Source organism: Schistocerca serialis, chromosome 1 (genome assembly GCF_023864345.2).
Source record: "Schistocerca serialis cubense isolate TAMUIC-IGC-003099 chromosome 1, iqSchSeri2.2, whole genome shotgun sequence".
Lineage (NCBI taxonomy): Eukaryota > Metazoa > Arthropoda > Insecta > Orthoptera > Acrididae > Schistocerca > Schistocerca serialis.
Genome location: NC_064638.1, coordinates 6,879,158 through 6,900,783, shown reverse-complemented (window position 1 = coordinate 6,900,783; position 21,626 = coordinate 6,879,158).

Below are 21,626 nucleotides of genomic sequence, written 5' to 3'. Positions count from 1 at the left end.
TGTAAAGTTCAGGGCTTCCTAATGACGATGGAACACTCAAATTGCGTCGAGATTCAATACCTCGTCATTCAGCCGATTGGTCTCCAAGGGCCTATTGCTGCCTCGGGCACCTTATGGTCGTTCCCCTGTGAGTCTAGATTTTAGAATCCAACGCAAAACTCATAGTTAATTGTAATGTTCAGGGCCTCCTAATGACGATGGACCACTTAAATTGCGTCGAGATTCAATACATCAGCCTATTGCCGACTTGTCTCCAAGGGGACCTAGCTGCCTCGGGCACCATATGGTCCGTCTCCTGTGAGTCTAGATTTTCTTTTCCGACGCGAAACTGATATTTAATTGTAACGTTCAGGGAATCCTAATGACGATGGAACACTCAAATTACATCGAGGATCAATACATCGTCCTCCAGCCGACTTGTCTCCAAGGGGTATTACTGCCTCGGGCACCTTATGGTCCATCTCATGTGAGGCTAGATTTTCGAATCCGACGCGAAACTGATAGCTAATTGTAACGTTCAGGGCCTCCTAATGACGATGGATCACTCAAATTGCGTCAAGATTCAATATATCGTCCTTCAGCCGACTTGTCTCCAATAGTCCATTGCTGCCTCGGGCACCTTATAGTCGTTCTCCTGTGAGTCTAGATTTTCGAACCCGACGCAAAAATGATAGTGACGTGTAACGTTCAGCGCCTCCTAATGGCGGTAGAACACTCAAAATGCGTCGAGATTCAATACATCGTCTTCCAGCCGACTTGTCTCCAAAGGTATATTCTGCCTCGGGCACCAAATGATCCGTCTCCTGTGAGTCTAGATTTTTGAATCCGACGCGAAACTGATAGTTTATTGTAGCGTTAAGGGTCTCCTAATGACGATGGGACACTCAAATTGCGACGAGATTCAATACATCGTCTTTCAGCCGACTTGTCCCCAAGGGTCTATTGCTGCCTCGGGCAAATTATGGTCGTTCTCCTGTGAATCTAGATTTTCGAATCCGACGCAAAACTGATAGCTAATTGTAGCGTTCAGGGCCTCCTAATGACGATAGAACACTCAAATTGCGTCGAGATTCAATACATCGTCCTCCAGCCGACTTGTATCCAAGGGGATATTGTTGTCTTGGGCACCATATGATCCTTCTCCTGTGAGTAGATTTTCGAATCCGACGCTAAAATGATAGTTAATTGTAACGTACAGCGCCTCCTAATGACGATGGAACACTCAAATTGCGTCGAGATTCAATACAGTGTACTTCAGCCGACTCGACTCCTAGAGTCTATTGCTGCCTCGGACACCTTATGGTCGTTTTCCTGTGAGTCTAGATTTTCGAATCCGACGCATAACTGATAGTTAATTGTGACGTTCAGGGCCACCTAATAACGATGGAACACTCAAATTGCGTCGAGATTCAATACATCGGCCACCAGCCGACTTGTCTCGAAGGGTCTATTGCTGCCTGGGGCACCTTATGGGCGTTCTCCTGTTAGTCTAGATTTTCGAATCCGACGCATAACTGATAGTTAATTGTAACGTTCAGCGCCTCCTAATGACGATGGAACACTCAAATTGCGTAGAGATTCAATACATCGGCCTCCAGAAGACTTGTCTCCAAATTTCTATTGCTGCCTCGGGCACCTTGTGGTCGTTCTCCTGTGAGTCTAGATGTTTCGAATCCGACGCAAAACTAATAGTTAATTGTAACGTTCAGGGCCTCCTAATGACGATGGAACACTCAAATTGCATCGAGTTTCAATACATCGTCCTGCAGCCGACTTGTCTCCAAGGGGTATTACTGATTCGGGCACCATATGGTCCATCTCATGTGAGTCTAGATTTTCGAATCTGACGCAAAAATGATAGTTAATTCTAACGTTCAGTTCCTCCTAATGGCGATGGAACACTTAAATTGCGTAGAGATTCAATACATTGGCCACCAGACGTCTTGTCTCCAAACTTCTATTGCTGCCTCGGGCTCCTTTTGTTCGTTCTCCAGTGAGACTAGATTTTCGAATCCGACGCATAACTGATTGTTAATTGTAACGCTCAGCGCCTCCTAATGACGATGGAACACTCAAATTGCGTCGAGATTCAATACATCGTCCTCCAGCCCACTTGTCTCCTAATGGATATTGCTGCCCCGGGCACCATATTCTTCGTCTCCTGTGACTCTAGATTTTCGAAGCCGACGCGAAACTGATAGTTAATTGTAACGTTCAGGGCCTCCTAATGACAATGGAACACTCAAATTGCGTCGATATTTAATACATCGTCCTTCAGCCGACTTGTCTCCAAGAGTCTATTGCTGCCTCGGGCACCTTATGGTCGTTCTCCTGTGAGTCTAGATTTTTGAATACGACGCGAAACTGATAGTTAATTGTAGCGTTCAGGGCCTCCTAATGACTAATGAACACTCAAATTCCGACGAGACTCAATACATCGTCCTTCAGCTGACTTGTCCCCAAGGGTCTATTGCTGCCTCGGGCACCTTATGGTCGTTCTCCTGTGAATCTAGATTTTCGAATCCGACGCAAAACTGATAGTTAATTGTGACGTTCAGGGCCTCCTAATGACGATGGAACACTGAAATTGCGTCGAGATTCAATACGTCGACCTCCAGCCGACTTGTCTCCAAGGGGACATTGCTGCCTCGGGCACCATTTGGTCCGTCACCTGTGAGTCTAGATTTTCGTTTCCGACGCGAAACTGATAGTTAATTGTAACGTTCAGGGCCTCCTAATGACGATGGAACACTCAAATTGCATCGAGTTTCAATACATCGTCCTCCAGCCGACTTGTCTCCAAGGGGTATTACTGCCACGGGCACCATATGGTCCATCTCATGTGAGGCTAGATTTTCGAATCCGACGCAAAAATGATAGTTAATTCTAACGTTCAGTTCCTCCTAATGATGATGGAACACTCAAATTGCGTCGAGAGTCAATAATACATCCTCCTCCGCCGACTTGTCTACAAGCGGCTATTGCTACCTCGGGCTCCATGTGGTCCGTTTCCTGTGAGTCTCGATTTTGGAATCCGACGCGAAACTGATAGTTAATTGTAACGTTCTGGGCCGCCTAATGACGATGGAACACTCAAATTGCGTCGAGATTCAATACATCGGTATGCAGCCGACTTGTCTCAAATTGTCTATTGCTGCCTCGGGCATCTTATGGTCGTTCTCCTGTGAGTCTAGATTTTCGAATCCGACGCATGACTGATAGTTAATTGCAACGTTCAGCGCCCCCTAATGACGATGGAACACTCAAATTGCGTCGAGATTCAATACATCGTCCTCCAGCCAACTTGTCTCCAAGGGGATATTGGTGCCCCGGGCACCATTTTCTCCGTCTCTTGTGACTCTAGATTTTCGAATCCGACGCGAAACTGGTAGTTAATTGTAATGTTCAGGGCCTCCTAATGGCGATGGAACACTCAAATTGCGTCGAGATTCAATACATCGTCCTCCAGACGACTTGTCTCCAAGGGGATATTGCTGCCTCGGGCTCCTTATGGTCGCTCTCCTGTGAGTCTAGATTTAGGAATCCGACGCGAAACTGATAGTTAATTGTAGCGTTCAGGGAGTCCTAATGACGATGGAACACTCAAATTGCGTCGAGATTCAACACATGGGACTCGAGCGGACCTGTCTCCAAGGGTCTATTGTTGCCTCGGGCACCTTATGGTCCGTCTCCAGTGAGTCGAGATTTTCGAATCCGACGAAAAACTGATAGTTAACTGTAACATTCAGGGCCTCCTAATGACGATGGAACACTCAAATGCGTCGCGATTCAATACATCGTCCACTAGCGGACTGGTCTCCAAGGGGATATTGCTGCTTCGATCACCTTCTGATTCGTCTCCAGTGAGTCTAGATTTTTGAATCCGAAGAAAAACTGATAGTTAATTGTAACAATCAGGGCCTCCTAGTTACGATGGAACACTCAAATTGTGTCGCGATCCAATACATCCTCCTCCAGCCGACTTGTCTCCAAGGGTCTATTGCTGCCTCGGGCACCTTATGGTCGTTCCCCTGTGAGTCTAGATTTTAGAATCGACGCAAAACAGATAGTTAATTGTGGTGTTCAGGTCCTCCTAATGACGATGGAACACTCAAATTGCGTCGAGATTCAATACATCGTCCTCCAGCCGACTTGTATCCAGGGGGTTATTGATGTATCGGGCACTATACGATCTTTCTCCTGTGAGTAGATTTTCGAATCCGACGCTAAAATGATAGTTAATTGTAACGTTCAGCGCCTCCTAAGACGATGGAACATTCAAATTGCGTCGAGATTAAATACATAGTACTCCAGGCGATTTGTCTCCATGGGGATATTGCTGACTCGGGCTCCTTATGGTCGCTGTCCTGTGAGTCTAGATTTTAGAATCCGACGCGAAACTGATTGTTAATTATAACGTTCAGGGTTTCCTAATGACGATGGAACACTCAAATTGCGTCGAGAATCAATACATCGGCCTCCAGCCGACTTATCTCCAAGGTGATATTGCTGCCTCGGGCACCATATGGTCCGTCTCCTGTGAGTCTAAATTTTCGAATCCGATGCAAAAATGATAGTTAATTGTAACGATCAGCGCCTCCTAATGACGATGGAACACTCAAATTGCGTCGAGAGTAGATACAACGACCTCCAGCCGACTTGTCAACAAGGGTCTATTGCTGCCTCGGGCACCTTATGGTCGTTCTCCTGTGAGTCTAGATTTTCGAATCCGACGCAAAACAGATAGTTAATTGTAACGTTCATGGACTCCTAATGACGAAGGAACACTCAAATTGCGTCGAGATTCACTACATCGTCCTCCAGCCGACTTGTCTCCAAGGGGATATCGCTGCCTCGGGCACCACATGGTCCGTCTCCGGTGATTCTACGTTTTCGAATTCGACGCAAAACTGATAATTAATTGTAACGTTCAGGGCCTCCTAAGGACGATGGAGCGTCGCGATTCAAAACATTGTCCTCCAGCGGACTGGTCTCCAAGAGGATATTTCTGACTCGGGCACCTTACGGTCCGTCTCCAGTGAGTCGAGATTTTCGAATCCGACGAAAAACTGATAGTTAATTGTAACAGTCAGGGCCTCCTAATGACCATGGAACACTCAAATTGCGTCGAGGGTAAATACATCTACCTCCAGCCGACTTCTCTACAAGGCGATATTGCTGCCTCGGGCTCCATGTGGTCCGTCTACTGTGAGTCTAGATTTTCGAATCCGACGCGAAACTGATAGCTAATTGTAACGTTCAGGGCCTCCTAATGACGATGGATCACTCCAATTGCGTCGAGATTCAATACATCGTCCTTCAGGCGACTTGTCTCCTAGAGTCCATTGGTGCCTCGGGCACCTTATGGTCGTTCTCCTGTGATTCTAGATTTTCGAATCCGACGCAAAACAGATAGTTACTTGTAACGTTCAGGACCTCCTGATGACAATGGAACACTCAAATTGCGTCGAGATTCAATACATCGGCCTGGAGCCGACTTGTCTCCTAGGGTCTATTGCTGCCTCGGGCACCTTATGGTCCGTCTCCAGTGAGTCTAGAATTTCGAATCCAACGCAAAACTGGTAGTTAATTGTAACATTCAGGGCCTCCTAATGACGATGGAACACTCAAATTTTGTCGTGATTCAATATATCGTCCTCCAGCCGACTTGTCTCCAAGGGTCTATTGCTGCCTCGGGCACCTTATGATCGTTCTCCTGTGAGTCTAGATTTTCGGTCCCGACGCAAAAATGATAGTGAATTGAAACTTTCAGCGCCTCCTAATGACGATAGAACACTCAAATTGCGTCGAGATTCAATACACCGTCCTCCAGCCGACTTGTATCCAGGGGGATATTGATGTCTCGGGCACCATATGTACCTTCTCCTGTAAGTAGATTCTCGGATCCGACGTTAAAATGATAGTTAATTGTAACGTTCAGCGCCTCCTAATGACGATGGAACACTCAAATTGCGTCGAGATTCAATACATAGTACTCCAGCCGATTTGTCTCAATGGGGATACTGCTGCCTCGAGCTCCTTATGGTCGCTCTCCTGTGAGTCTAGATTTTCGAATCCGACGCGAAACTGATTGTTAATTGTAACGCTCAGGGCTTCCTAATGACGATGGAACACTCAAATTGCGTCGAGATTCAATACATCATCCTCCAGCCGACTTGTATCCAAGGGTCTATTGCTGTATCGGGCACCAAATGATCCTTCTCCTGTGAGTAGATTTTCGAATCCGACGCTAAATTGATAATTAATTGTAACGTTCAGCGCCTCCTAATGACGATGGAGCACTCAAATTGCGTTGCGATTTAATACATCGTCCTCTAGCGGACTGGTCTCCAAGGGGATATTGCTGCTTCGGACACCTTATGTTTCGTCTCCAGTGAGTCTAGATTTTCGAATCCGACGAAAAACTGATAGTTAATTGTAACAATCAGGGCCTCCTAGTTAAGATGGAACACTCAGATTGTGTCTCGATCCAATACATCGTCCTCCAGCCGACTTGTCACCAAGGGTCTATGCTGCCTCGGGCACCTTATGGTTGTTCCCCTGTGAGTCTAGATTTTAGAATCCGACGCAAAACAGATAGTAAATGGCAACGTTCAGGGCCTCCTAATGACGAAGGAACACTCAAATTGCGTCGAGTTTCACTATATCGTCCTCCAGCCAACTTGTCTCCAAGAGGATAACGCAGCATCGGGCACCACTTGGTCCGTCTCCGGTGATTCTACGTTTTCGAATCCGACGCAAAACAGAAAGTTAATTGTAACGTTCAGGGCCTAATAATGACGATGGAGCACTCAAATTGCGTCGCGATTCAATACATCGTCCTCCAGCGGACTGGTCTCCAAGGGGATATAGCCTCGGGCACCTTATGGTCCGTCTCCAGTGAGTCTAGATTTTCGAATCCGACGAAAAACTGATAGTTAATTGTAACATTCAGGGCCTCCTAATGACGATGGAAAACTCAAATTGCGTCGCGATCCAATACCTAGTCCTCCAGCCAATTTGTCTCCAAGAGGATTTCGCAGGATCGGGCACCACTTGGTCCGTCTCCGTTGATTCTACGTTTTCGAATCGGACGCAAAACAGAAAGTTAATTGTAACGTTCAGGGCCTCCTAATGACGATGGAGCACTCAAATTGCGTCGCGATTCAATACATCGTCCTCCAGCGGACTATTCTCCAAGGGGATATAGCCTCGGGCACCTTATGGTCCGTCTCCAGTGAGTCCAGATTTTCGAATCCGACGAAAAACTGATAGTTATTTGTAACATTCAGGGCCTCCTAATGACGATGGAACACTCAAACTGCGTCGCGATCCAATACCTCGTCTTCCAGCCGATTTGTCTCCAAGGTTCTATTTCTGCCTCGGGCCCCTTATGGTCGTTTACCTGTGAGCCTAGATTTTCTAATCCGACGCAAAACTGATTGTTAATTGTAACGTTCAGGGCCTCCTAATGACGATGGAACACTCAAATTGCGTCAAGATTCAATACACCGTCCTCCAGCCGACTTGTATCCAGGGGGATATTTATGTCTCGGGCGCCATATGATCCTTCTCCTGTGAGTAGATTTTCGGATCCGACGCTAAAATGATAGTTAATTGTAACGTTCAGCGCCTCCAAATGACGATGGAACATTCAAATTGCGTCGAGATTAAATACATAGTACTCCAACCGATTTGTCTCCATGGGGATATTGCTGACTCGGGCTCCTTATAGTCGCTCTCCTGTGAGTCTAGATTTTAGAATCCGACGCGAAACTGATTGTTAATTGTAACGTTCAGGGTTTCCTAATGACGATGGAACACTCAAATTTTGTCGTGATTCAATATATCGTCCTCCAGCCGACTTGTCTCCAAGGGTCTATTGCTGCCTCGGGCACCTTATGGTCCGTCTCCAGTGAGTCTAGAATTTCGAATCCGACGCAAAAATGATAGTGAATTGAAACTTTCAGCGCCTCCTAATGACGATAGAACACTCAAATTGCGTCGAGATTCAATACACCGTCCTCCAGCCGACTTGTATCCAGGGGGATATTGATGTCTCGGGCACCATATGTACCTTCTCCTGTAAGTAGATTCTCGGATCCGACGTTAAAATGATAGTTAATTGTAACGTTCAGCGCCTCCTAATGACGATGGAACACTCAAATTGCGTCGAGATTCAATACATAGTACTCCAGCCGATTTGTCTCAATGGGGATACTGCTGCCTCGAGCTCCTTATGGTCGCTCTCCTGTGAGTCTAGATTTTCGAATCCGACGCGAAACTGATTGTTAATTGTAACGCTCAGGGCTTCCTAATGACGATGGAACACTCAAATTGCGTCGAGATTCAATACATCATCCTCCAGCCGACTTGTATCCAAGGGTCTATTGCTGTATCGGGCACCAAATGATCCTTCTCCTGTGAGGAGATTTTCGAATCCGACGCTAAATTGATAATTAATTGTAACGTTCAGCGCCTCCTAATGACGATGGAGCACTCAAATTGCGTTGCGATTTAATACATCGTCCTCTAGCGGACTGGTCTCCAAGGGGATATTGCTGCTTCGGACACCTTATGTTTCGTCTCCAGTGAGTCTAGATTTTCGAATCCGACGAAAAACTGATAGTTAATTGTAACAATCAGGGCCTCCTAGTTAAGATGGAACACTCAGATTGTGTCTCGATCCAATACATCGTCCTCCAGCCGACTTGTCACCAAGGGTCTATGCTGCCTCGGGCACCTTATGGTTGTTCCCCTGTGAGTCTAGATTTTAGAATCCGACGCAAAACAGATAGTAAATGGCAACGTTCAGGGCCTCCTAATGACGAAGGAACACTCAAATTGCGTCGAGTTTCACTATATCGTCCTCCAGCCAACTTGTCTCCAAGAGGATAACGCAGCATCGGGCACCACTTGGTCCGTCTCCGGTGATTCTACGTTTTCGAATCCGACGCAAAACAGAAAGTTAATTGTAACGTTCAGGGCCTAATAATGACGATGGAGCACTCAAATTGCGTCGCGATTCAATACATCGTCCTCCAGCGGACTGGTCTCCAAGGGGATATAGCCTCGGGCACCTTATGGTCCGTCTCCAGTGAGTCTAGATTTTCGAATCCGACGAAAAACTGATAGTTAATTGTAACATTCAGGGCCTCCTAATGACGATGGAAAACTCAAATTGCGTCGCGATCCAATACCTAGTCCTCCAGCCAATCTGTCTCCAAGAGGATTTCGCAGGATCGGGCACCACTTGGTCCGTCTCCGTTGATTCTACGTTTTCGAATCGGACGCAAAACAGAAAGTTAATTGTAACGTTCAGGGCCTCCTAATGACGATGGAGCACTCAAATTGCGTCGCGATTCAATACATCGTCCTCCAGCGGACTATTCTCCAAGGGGATATAGCCTCGGGCACCTTATGGTCCGTCTCCAGTGAGTCCAGATTTTCGAATCCGACGAAAAACTGATAGTTATTTGTAACATTCAGGGCCTCCTAATGACGATGGAACACTCAAACTGCGTCGCGATCCAATACCTCGTCTTCCAGCCGATTTGTCTCCAAGGTTCTATTTCTGCCTCGGGCCCCTTATGGTCGTTTACCTGTGAGCCTAGATTTTCTAATCCGACGCAAAACTGATTGTTAATTGTAACGTTCAGGGCCTCCTAATGACGATGGAACACTCAAATTGCGTCAAGATTCAATACACCGTCCTCCAGCCGACTTGTATCCAGGGGGATATTTATGTCTCGGGCGCCATATGATCCTTCTCCTGTGAGTAGATTTTCGGATCCGACGCTAAAATGATAGTTAATTGTAACGTTCAGCGCCTCCAAATGACGATGGAACATTCAAATTGCGTCGAGATTAAATACATAGTACTCCAACCGATTTGTCTCCATGGGGATATTGCTGACTCGGGCTCCTTATAGTCGCTCTCCTGTGAGTCTAGATTTTAGAATCCGACGCGAAACTGATTGTTAATTGTAACGTTCAGGGTTTCCTAATGACGATAGAACACTCAAATTGCGTCGAGAATCAATACATCGGCCTCCAGCCGACTTATCTCCAAGGGGATATTGCTGCCTCGGGCACCATATGGTCCGTCTCCTGTGAGTCTAAATTTTCGAATCCGATGCAAAAATGATAGTTAATTGTAACGATCAGCGCCTCCTAATGACGATGGAACACTCAAATTGCGTCGAGAGTAGATACAACGACCTCCAGCCGACTTGTCAACAAGGGTCTATTGCTGCCTCGGGCACCTTATGGTCGTTCTCCTGTGGTTCTAGATTTTCGAATCCGACGCAAAACAGATAGTTAATTGTAACGTTCATGGACTCCTAATGACGAAGGAACACTCAAATTGCGTCGAGATTCACTACATCGTCCTCCAGCCGACTTGTCTCCAAGGGGATATCGCTGCCTCGGGCACCACATGGTCCGTCTCCGGTGATTCTACGTTTTCCAATTCGACGCAAAACTGATAGTTAATTGTAACATTCAGGGCCTCCTAAGGACGATGGAGCGTCGCGATTCAAAACATTGTCCTCCAGCGGACTGGTCTCCAAGAGGATATTTCTGACTCGGGCACCTTACGGTCCGTCTCCAGTGAGTCGAGATTTTCGAATCCGACGAAAAACTAATAGTTAATTGTAACAGTCAGGGCCGCCTAATGACGATGGATCACTCAAATTGCGTCGAGGGTCAATACATCTACCTCCAGCCGACTTCTCTACAAGGCGATATTGCTGCCTCGGGCTCCATGTGGTCCGTCTACTGTGAGTCTAGATTTTCGAATCCGACGCGAAACTGATAGCTAACTGTAACGTTCAGGGCCTCCTAATGACGATGGATCACTCCAATTGCGTCGAGATTCAATACATCGTCCTTCAGGCGACTTGTCTCCAAGAGTCCATTGGTGCCTCGGGCACCTTATTGTCGTTCTCCTGTGATTCTAGATTTTCGAATCAGACGCAAAACAGATAGTTACTTGTAACGTTCAGGACCTCCTAATGACGATGGAACACTCAAATTGCGTCGAGATTCAATACATCGGCCTGGAGCCGACTTGTCTCCTAGGGTCTATTGCTGCCTCGGGCACCTTATGGTCCGTCTCCAGTGAGTCTAGAATTTCGAATCCGACGCAAAACTGGTAGTTAATTGTAACATTCAGGGCCTCCTAATGACGATGGAACACTCAGATTTTGTCGTGATTCAATATATCGTCCTCCAGCCGACTTGTCTCCAAGGGTCTATTGCTGCCTCGGGCACCTTATGATCGTTCTCCTGTGAGTCTAGATTTTCGGTCCCGACGCAAAAATGATAGTGAATTGAAACTTTCAGCGCCTCCTAATGACGATAGAACACTCAAATTGCGTCGAGATTCAATACACCGTCCTCCAGCCGACTTGTATCCAGGGGGATATTGATGTCTCGGGCACCATATGTACCTTCTCCTGTAAGTAGATTCTCGGATCCGACGTTAAAATGATAGTTAATTGTAACGTTCAGCGCCTCCTAATGACGATGGAACACTCAAATTGCGTCGAGATTCAATACATAGTACTCCAGCCGATTTGTCTCAATGGGGATACTGCTGCCTCGAGCTCCTTATGGTCGCTCTCCTGTGAGTCTAGATTTTCGAATCCGACGCGAAACTGATTTTTAATTGTAACGCTCAGGGCTTCCTAATGACGATGGAACACTCAAATTGCGTCGAGATTCAATACATCATCCTCCAGCCGACTTGTATCCAAGGGTCTATTGCTGTATCGGGCACCAAATGATCCTTCTCCTGTGAGTAGATTTTCGAATCCGACGCTAAATTGATAATTAATTGTAACGTTCAGCGCCTCCTAATGACGATGGAGCACTCAAATTGCGTCGCGATTTAATACATCGTCCTCTAGCGGACTGGTCTCCACGGGGATATTGCTGCTTCGGACACCTTATGTTTCGTCTCCAGTGAGTCTAGATTTTCGAATCCGACGAAAAACTGATAGTTAATTGTCACTATCAGGGCCTCCTAGTTAAGATGGAACACTCAGATTGTGTCGCGATCCAATACATCGTCCTCCAGCCGACTTGTCACCAAGGGTCTATGCTGCCTCGGGCACCTTATGGTTGTTCCCCTGTGAGTCTAGATTTTAGAATCCGACGCAAAACAGATAGTTAATGGCAACGTTCAGGGCCTCCTGATGACGAAGGAACACTCAAATAGCGTCGAGTTTCACTATATCGTCCTCCAGCCAACTTGTCTCCAAGAGGATATCGCAGCATTAGGGCACCACTTGGTCCGTCTCCGGTGATTCTACGTTTTCGAATCCGACGCAAAACAGAAAATTAATTGTAACGTTCAGGGCCTCCTAATGACGATGGATCACTCAAATTGCGTCGCGATTCAATACATCGTCCTCCAGCGGACTGGTCTCCAAGGGGATATAGCCTCGGGCACCTTATGGTCCGTCTCCAGTGAGTCTAGATTTTCGAATCCGACGAAAAACTGATAGTTAATTGTAACAATCAGGGCCTCCTAATGACGATGGAAAACTCAAATTGCGTCGCGATCCAATACCTAGTCCTCCAGCCAATTTGTCTCCAAGAGGATTTCGCAGGATCGGGCACCACTTGGTCCGTCTCCGTTGATTCTACGTTTTCGAATCGGACGCAAAACAGAAAGTTAATTGTAACGTTCAGGGCCTCCTAATGACGATGGAGCACTCAAATTGCGTCGCGATTCAATACATCGTCCTCCAGCGGACTATTCTCCAAGGGGATATAGCCTCGGGCACCTTATGGTCCGTCTCCAGTGAGTCTAGATTTTCGAATCCGACGAAAAACTGATAGTTAATTGTAACATTCAGGGCCTCCTAATGACGATGGAACACTCAAACTGCGTCGCGATCCAATACCTCGTCTTCCAGCCGATTTGTCTCCAAGGTTCTATTTCTGCCTCGGGCCCCTTATGGTCGTTTACCTGTGAGCCTAGATTTTCTAATCCGACGCAAAACTGATTGTTAATTGTAAGGTTCAGGGCCTCCTAATGACGATGGAACACTCAAATTGCGTCAAGATTCAATACACCGTCCTCCAGCCGACTTGTATCCAGGGGTATATTTATGTCTCGGGCGCCATATGATCCTTCTCCTGTGAGTAGATTTTCGGATCCGACGCTAAAATGATAGTTAATTGTAACGTTCAGCGCCTCCAAATGACGATGGAACACTCAAATTGCGTCGAGATTCAATACATAGTCCTCCAGCCGATTTGTCTCAATGGGGATATTGATGCCTCGGCCTCCTTATGGTCGCTCTCCTGAGAGTCTAGATTTTCGAATCCGACGCGAAACTGATTGTTAATTGTAACGTTCAGGGCCTCCTAATGACGATGGAGCACTCAAATTGCGTCGCGATTCAAAACATCGTCCTCCAGCGGACTGGTCTCCAAAGGGATATTGCTGCCTCGGGCACCTTATGGTCCGTCTCCTGTGAGTCTAGATTTTTGAATCCGACGCAAAAATGATAGTTAACTGTAACGTACAGCGCCTGCTAATGACGATGGAACACTCAAATTGCGTCGAGAGACAATACATCGACCTCCAGCCGACTTGTCTACAAGGGGATATTGCTGCCTCGGGCTAAATTTGGTCCGTCTCCTGTGAGTCTAGATTTTCGAATCCGACGCGAAACTGATAGTTAATTGTAACGTTCAGGGCCTAATAATGACGATGGAACACTCAAATAGCGTCGAGATTAACTACAACGTCCTCCAGCCGACTTGTCTCTAGGGGGATATCGCTGCCTCGGGCACCACATGGTCCTTCTCCGGTGATTCTACGTTTTCGTATCCGAGGCAAAACTGATAGCTAAATGTAACGTTCAGGGCCTCCTAATGACGATGGAACACTCAAATTGCGTCGCGATTCAATACATCGGCCTCGAGCCGACTTGTCTCCATGAGTCCATTGCTGCCTCGGGCACCTTATGGTCGTTCTCCTGTGAGTCTAGATTTTCGAATCCGACGCAAAACAGATAGTTAATTGTAACGTTCAGGACCTCCTAATGACGATGGAACACTCAAATTGCGTCGAGATTCAATACATCGGCTTCGAGCCGACTTGTCTCCATGAGTCCATAGCTGCCTCGGGCACCTTATGGTCGTTCTCCTGTGAGTCTAGATTTTCGAATCCGACGCGAAACTAATAGTTAATTGTAACGTTCAGGGCCTCCTAATGACGATGGAGCACTCAAATTGCGTCGCGATTCAATACGTAGTACTCCAGCGGACTGGTCTCCAAGGGGATATTGCTGCCTCGGGCACCTTATGGTCCGTCTCCAGTGAGTCAAGATTTTCGAATCCAACGAAAAACTGATAGTTAATTGTAACATTCAGGGCCTCCTAATGACGATGGAACACTCAAATTGCGTCGCGTTCCAATACATCGTCATCCAGCCGACTTGCCTCCAAGGGTCTATTGCTGCCTAGGGCACCTTATGATCGTTCTCCTGTGAGTCTAGATTTTCGAACCCGACGCAAAACTGATTTTTAATTGTAAAGTTCAGGTGCTCCTAATGACGATGGAACATTCAAATTGCTTCGAGATTCAATACATCGTCCTCCAGCGGACTGGTCTCCAAGGGTCTATTGCTGCCTCGGGCACTTTATGGTCGTTCTCCTGTGAGTCTAGATTTTCGAATCCGACGCGAAACTGATAGTTAATTGTAAAGTTCAGGACCTCCTAATGACGATGGGACACTCAAATTCCGTCGAGATTCATTACATTGTCCTCCAGCCGACTTGTCTCCAAGGGGATATCGCTGCCTCGGGCACCACATGGTCCATCTCTGGTGATTCTACATTTTCGAATCCGACGCAAAACTCATAGTTAATTGTAACGTTCAGGGCCTCCTAATGACGATGGGCACCCAAATGGCGTCGCGATTATGTACATCGTCCTCCAGCGGACTGGTCTCCAAGGGGATATTGTTGCCTCGGGCACCTTATGGTCCGTCTCTAGTGAGTCTACATTTTCGAATCCGACGAAAAACTGATAGTTAATTGTAACGTTCAACGCCTCCTAATGACGATGGAACACTCAAATTGCGTCGAGAGTCAATACATCGTCCTCCAGCCGACTTGTCTCCATGGGGATATCGCTACCTCGGGCACCACATGGTCCGTCTCCGGTGATTCTACGTTTTCGAATCCGACGCAAAACTGAAAGTTAAGTGTAACGTTTAGGGCCTCCTAATGACGATGGAACACTCAAATTGCGTCGAGATTCAATACATCGTCCTTCAGCCGACTTGTCTCCAAGGGGATATAGCTGCCTCGGGCACCTTATGGTCCGTCTCCAGTGAGTCTAGATTTTCGAATCCGACGAAAAACTGATAGTTAATTGTAACGTTCAGGGCCACCTAATGACGATGGAACACTCAAATTTCGTCGAGATTCAATACATCGGCCTCCAGCCGACTTGTCTCCAAGAGGATATTGCTGTCTCGGGCAACCATATGAACCTTCCCCTGTGAGTCTAGATTTTCGAATCCGACGCGAAAGTGATAGTTAATTGTAACGTTCGGAGCCTCCTAATGACGATGGAACACTGAAATTGCGTCGAGATTCAATACATCGTCCTTCAGCCGACTTGTCTCAAGGTGTCTATTGCTGCCTCGGGCACCTTATGGTCGTTCTCCTGTGAGTCTAGATTTTCTAGTCCGACGCAAAACTGATTGTTAATTGTAACGTTCAGGGCCACCTAATGACGATGGAACAATCAAATTGCGTCGAGATTGAATACATCGTCCTCCAGCCGACTTGTAACCAAGGGGATATTGCTGTCTCGGGCACCATATGATCCTTCTCCTGTGACTAGATTTTCGAATCCGACGCTAAAATGATAGTTAATTGTAACGTTCAGCGCCTCCTAATGACGATGTGACACTCAAATTGCGTCGAGATTGAATACATCGTCCTCCAGCCGACTTGTATCCAAGGGGATAATGTTGTCTCGGGCACCATATGATGCTTCTCCTGTGACTAGATTTTCGAATTCGACGCTAAAATGATAGTTAATTGTAACATTCAGTGCCTCCTAATGACGATGGAACACTCAAATTGCGTCGAGATTCAATACATCGGCCTCCAGCCGACTTGTCTCCAAGGGTCTATTGCTGCGTCGGGCACCTTATGATCGTTCTCCTGTGAGTCTAGATTTTCGAACCCGACGCAAAACTGATAGTTAATTGTAACTCTCAGGGCCTCCTAATGTCGATGGAAAACTCAAATTCCGTCGAGATTAAATACATCGTCCTCCAGCCGACATCTCTCCATGGGGATATTTCTGCCTCGGGCACCTTATGGTCGTTCACCTGTGAGTCTAGATTTTCGAATCCGACGCAAAACTGACAGTTATTTGTAACGTTCAGGGCCTCCTAATGACGATGGAACACTCAAATTGCGTCGAGATTCAATACATCGGCCTCCAGCCGACTTGTCTTCAAATGTCCATTTCTGCTTCGGACACCTTGTGGTCGTTATCCTGTGAGTCTAGATTTTGGAATCCGACGCTTAACTGATAGTTAATTGTAAAGTTCAGGTGCTCCTAATGACGATGGAACACTCAAATTGCGTGGAGATTCAATACTTCGTCCTCCAGCCGACTTGTCTCCAAGTGGATATCGCTGCCTCGGGCACCACATGGTCCGTATGCGGTGATTCTACATTTTCGAATCTGACGCAAAACTCATAGTTAATTGTAACGTTCAGGGCCTCCTAATGACGATGGAACAATCAAATTGCGACGAGATTTAATACATCGGCCTCCAGCCGACTTGGCTTCAAAAGTCTATTGCTGTCTCGGGCACCTTGTGGTCATTCTCCTGTGAGTCTAGATTTTCGAATCTGACGCGAAACTGATAGTTAATTGTAAAGTTCAGGACCTCCTAAAGACGATGGAACACTCAAATTGCGTCGAGATCCAATACATCGTCCTCCAGCCGACTTGTCTCCAAGGGGATATCGCTGCCTCGGGCACCACATGGTCCATCTCTGGTGATTCTACATTTTCGAATCCGACGAAAAACTGAAGGTTAATTGTAACGTTCAACGCCTCCTACTGACGATGGAACACTCAAATTGCGTCGAGATTCAAAACATTGTCCTTCAGCCGACTTGTCTCCAAGGGTCTATTGCTGCCTCGGGTTCTTTATGGTCGCTCTCCTGTGAGTCTAGATTTTCGAATCCGACGCGAAACTGATTGTTAATTGTTACTTTCAGGGCTTCCTAATGACGATGAAACACTCAAATTGCGTCGAGATTCAATACATCGTCCTTCAGCCGATTTGTCTGTAAGAGTCTATTGCTGCCTCGGGCACCTTATGGTCGTTCCCCTGTGAGTCTAGATTTTAGAGTCCGACGCAAAACTGAAAGTTAATTGTAAAGTTCAGGACCTCCTAAAGACGATGGAACACTCAAATTGCGTCGAGATCCAATACATCGTCCTCCAGCCGACTTGTCTCCAAGGGGATATTGCTGTCTCGGGCACCATATGAACCTTCTCCTGTGAGTCTAGATTTTCGAATTCGACGCGTAACTGATAGTTAATTGTAACGTTTAGAGCCTCCTAATGACGATGGAACACTCAAATTGCGTCGAGATTCAATACATTGTCCTTCAGCCGACTTGTCTCCAAGGGTCTATTGCTGCCTCGCGATCTTTATGGTCGCTCTCCTGTGAGTCTAGATTTTCGGATCCGACGCGAAACTGATTGTTAATTGTTACATTCAGGGCTTCCTAATGGCGATGGAACACTCAAATTGCGTCGAGATTCAATACATCGTCCTTCAGCCGATTTGTCTGTAAGAGTCTATTGCTGCCTCGGGCACCTTATGGTCGTTCCCCTGTGAGTCTAGATTTTAGAATCCGACGCAACCCTGAAAGTTAATTGTAACGTTCAGGGCCTCCTAATGACGATGGAACACCCAAATTGCGTCGAGATTCAATACATCGTCCTTCAGCCGACTTGTCTCCAAGGGGATATTGCCGCCTCGGGCAGCTTATGGTCCGTCTCCTGTGAGTCTAGATTTTCGAATCCGACGCAAAAATGATAGTTAATTGTAACGTTCAGCGCCTCCTAATGACGATGGAACACTCAAATTGCGTCGAGAGACAAAACATCGACCTCCAGCCGACTTGTCTACAAGGGGATATTGCTGCCTCGGGCTAAATGTGGTCCGTCTCCTGTGAGTCTAGATTTTCGAATCCGACGCGAAACTGATAGTTAATTGTAACGTTCAGGGCCTCCTAATGCCGATGGAGCACTCAAATTGCGTCGCGATTCAATACATCGTCCTCCAGCGGAATGGTCTCCAAGGGGATATTGCTGCCACGGGCACCTTATGGTCCGTCTCCAGTGAGTATAGATTTTCGAATCCGATGAAAAACTGATAGTTATTTGTAACGTTCAGCGCCTCCTTATGACGATGGAACACTCAAATTTCGTCGAGATTCAATACATCGGCCCCCAGCCGACTTGTCTCCAAGAGGATATTGCTGTCTCGGGCACCATATGAACCTTCCCCTGTGAGTCTAGATTTTCGAATCCGACGCGAAAGTGATAATTAATTGTAACGTTCGGAGCCTCCTAATGACGATGGAACACTCAAATTGCGTCGAGATTCAATACATCGTCCTTCAGCCGACTTGTCTCCAGGTGTCTATTGCTGCCTCGGGCAACTTATGCTCGTTCTATTGTGAATCTAAATTTTCTAATCCGACGCAAAACTGATTGTTAATTGTAGCGTTCAGGGCCACCTAATGACGATGGAACACTCAAATTGCGTCGAGATTGAATACATCGTCCTCCAGCCGACTTGTAACCAAGGGGATATTGCTGTCTCGGGCACCATATGATCCTTCTCCTGTGACTAGATTTTTGAATCCGACGCTAAATTTATAGTTAATTATAACGTTCAGCGCCTCCTAATGACGATGGAACACTCAAATTGCGTCGAGATTCAATACATCGGCCTCCAGCCGACTTGTCTCCAAGGGTCCTTTGCTGCGTCGGGCACCTTATGATCGTTCTCCTGTGGGTCTGGAATTTCGAACCCGACGCAAAACTGATAGTTAATTGTAACTTTCAGGGCCTCCTAATATCGATGGAATACTCAAATTGCGTCGAGATTCAATACATCGGCCTCCAGCCGACTAGGCTCCAAGGGGATATTGCTGTCTCGGGCACCATTTGAACGTTCTCCTGTGAAACTAGATTTTCGAATCCGACGCGAATCTGATAGTTAATTGTAACGTTCGAAGCATCCTCATGACGATGGAACACTCAAATTGCGTCGAGATTCAATACATCGTCCTTCAGCCGACTTGTTTCCAGGGGGCTATTGCTGCCTCGTGCACCTTATGGTCGATCTCCTGTGAGTCTAGTTTTTCTAATCCGACGCAAAACTGATTGTTAATTGTAACGTTCAGTGCCTCCTAATGACGATGGAACACTCAAATTGCGTCGAGATTCAATACATCGGCCTCCAGCCGACATCTCTCCATGGGGATATTGCTGCCTCGTTCACCTTATGGTCGTTCTCCTGTGAGTCTAGATTTTCGAATCCGACGCGAATCTGATAGTTAATTGTAACGTTCGGAGCCTCCTCATGACGATGGAACACTCAAATTGCGTCGAGATTCAATACTTCGTCCTACAGCCGACTTGTCTCCAAGGGGATATCGCTGCCTCGGGCACCACATGATCCGTCTGCGGTGATTCTACATTTTCGAATCCGACGCCAAACTCATAGCTAATTGTAACGTTCAGGGCCTCCTAATGACGATGGAACACTCAAATTGCGACGAGATTCAATTCATCGGCCTCCAGCCGACTTGTCTTCAAAAGTCTATTGCTGCCTCGGACACCTTATGGTCGTTCTCCTGTGAGTCTAGATTTTCAGATCCGACGCGAAACTGATAGTTAATTATAACGTTCAGAGCCTCCTAATGACGATGGAACACTCAAATTACGTCGAGATTCAATACATCGGCCTCCAGCCGACTTGTCTTCAAATGTCCATTGCTGCCTCGGGCACCTCGTGGTCGTGCTCCTGTGAGACTAGATTTTTGAATCCGACGCTTAACTGATAGTTAATTGTAAAGTTCAGTTGCTCCTAATGACGATGGAACACTCAAATTGCGTCGAGATTCAATACATTGTCCTTCAGCCGACTTGTATCCAAGGGTGTATTGCTGCCTCGGGTTCTTTATGGTCGCTCTCCTGTGAGTCTAGATTTTCGAATCCGACGCGAAACTGATTGTTAATTGTTACGTTCAGGGCTTCCTAATGACGATGGAACACTCAAATTGCGTCGAGATTCAATACATTGTCCTTCAGCCGACTTGTATCCAAGGGTGTATTGCTGCCTCGGGTTCTTTATGGTCGCTCTCCTGTGAGTCTAGATTTTCGAATCCGACGCTTAACTGATAGTTAATTGTAACGTTCAGGGCCTCCTAATGACGATGGATCACTCAAATTGCGACGAGATTCAATACATCGGCCACCAGCCGACTTGTCTTCAAATGTCCATTGCTGCCTCGGGCACCTTGTGGTCGTTCTCCTTTGAGTCTAGATTTTCGAATCCGACGCATAACTGATAGTTAATTGTAAAGTTCAGGACCTCCTAAAGACGATGGAACACTCAAATTGCGTCGAGATCCAATACATCGTCCACCAGCCGACTTGTCTCCAAGTTGATATCGCTGCCTCGGGCACCACATGGTCCACCTCTGGTGATTCTACATTTTCGAATCCGACGAAAAACTGAAGGTTAATTGTAACGTTCAGCGCCTCCTAATGACGATGGAACACTCAAATTACGTCGAGAGACAATACATCGACCTCCAGCCGACTTGTCTACAAGGGGATATTGCTGCCTCGGGCTAAATGTGGTCCGTCACCTATGAGTCTAGATTTTCGTATCCGACGCGAAACTGATAGTTAATTGTAAAGTTCAGGACCTCCTAAAGACGATGGAACACTCAAATTGCGTCGAGATCCAATACATCGTCCTCCAGCCGACTTGTCTCCAAGGGGATATTGCTGTCTCGGGCACCATATGAACCTTCTCCTGTGAGTCTAGATTTTCGAATTCGACGCGTAACTGATAGTTAATTGTAACGTCCAGAGCCTCCTAATGACGATGGAACACTCAAATTGCGTCGAGATTCAATACATTGTCCTTCAGCCGACTTGTCTCCAAGGGTCTATTGCTGCCTCGCGTTCTGTATGGTCGCTCTCCTGTGAGTCTAGATTTTCGAATCCGACGCGAAACTGATTGTTAATTGTTACGTTCAGGGCTTCCTAATGCCGATGGAACACTCAAATTGCGTCGAGATTCAATACATCGTCCTTCAGCCGGTTTGTCTGTAAGAGTCTATTGCTGCCTCGGGCACCTTATGGTCGTTCCCCTGTGAGTCTAGATTTTAGAATCCGACGCAACCCTGAAAGTTAATTGTAACGTTCAGGGCCTCCTAATGACGATGGAACACCCAAATTGCGTCGAGATTCAATACGTCGTCCTTCAGCCGACTTGTCTCCAAGGGGATATTGCCGCCTCGGGCAC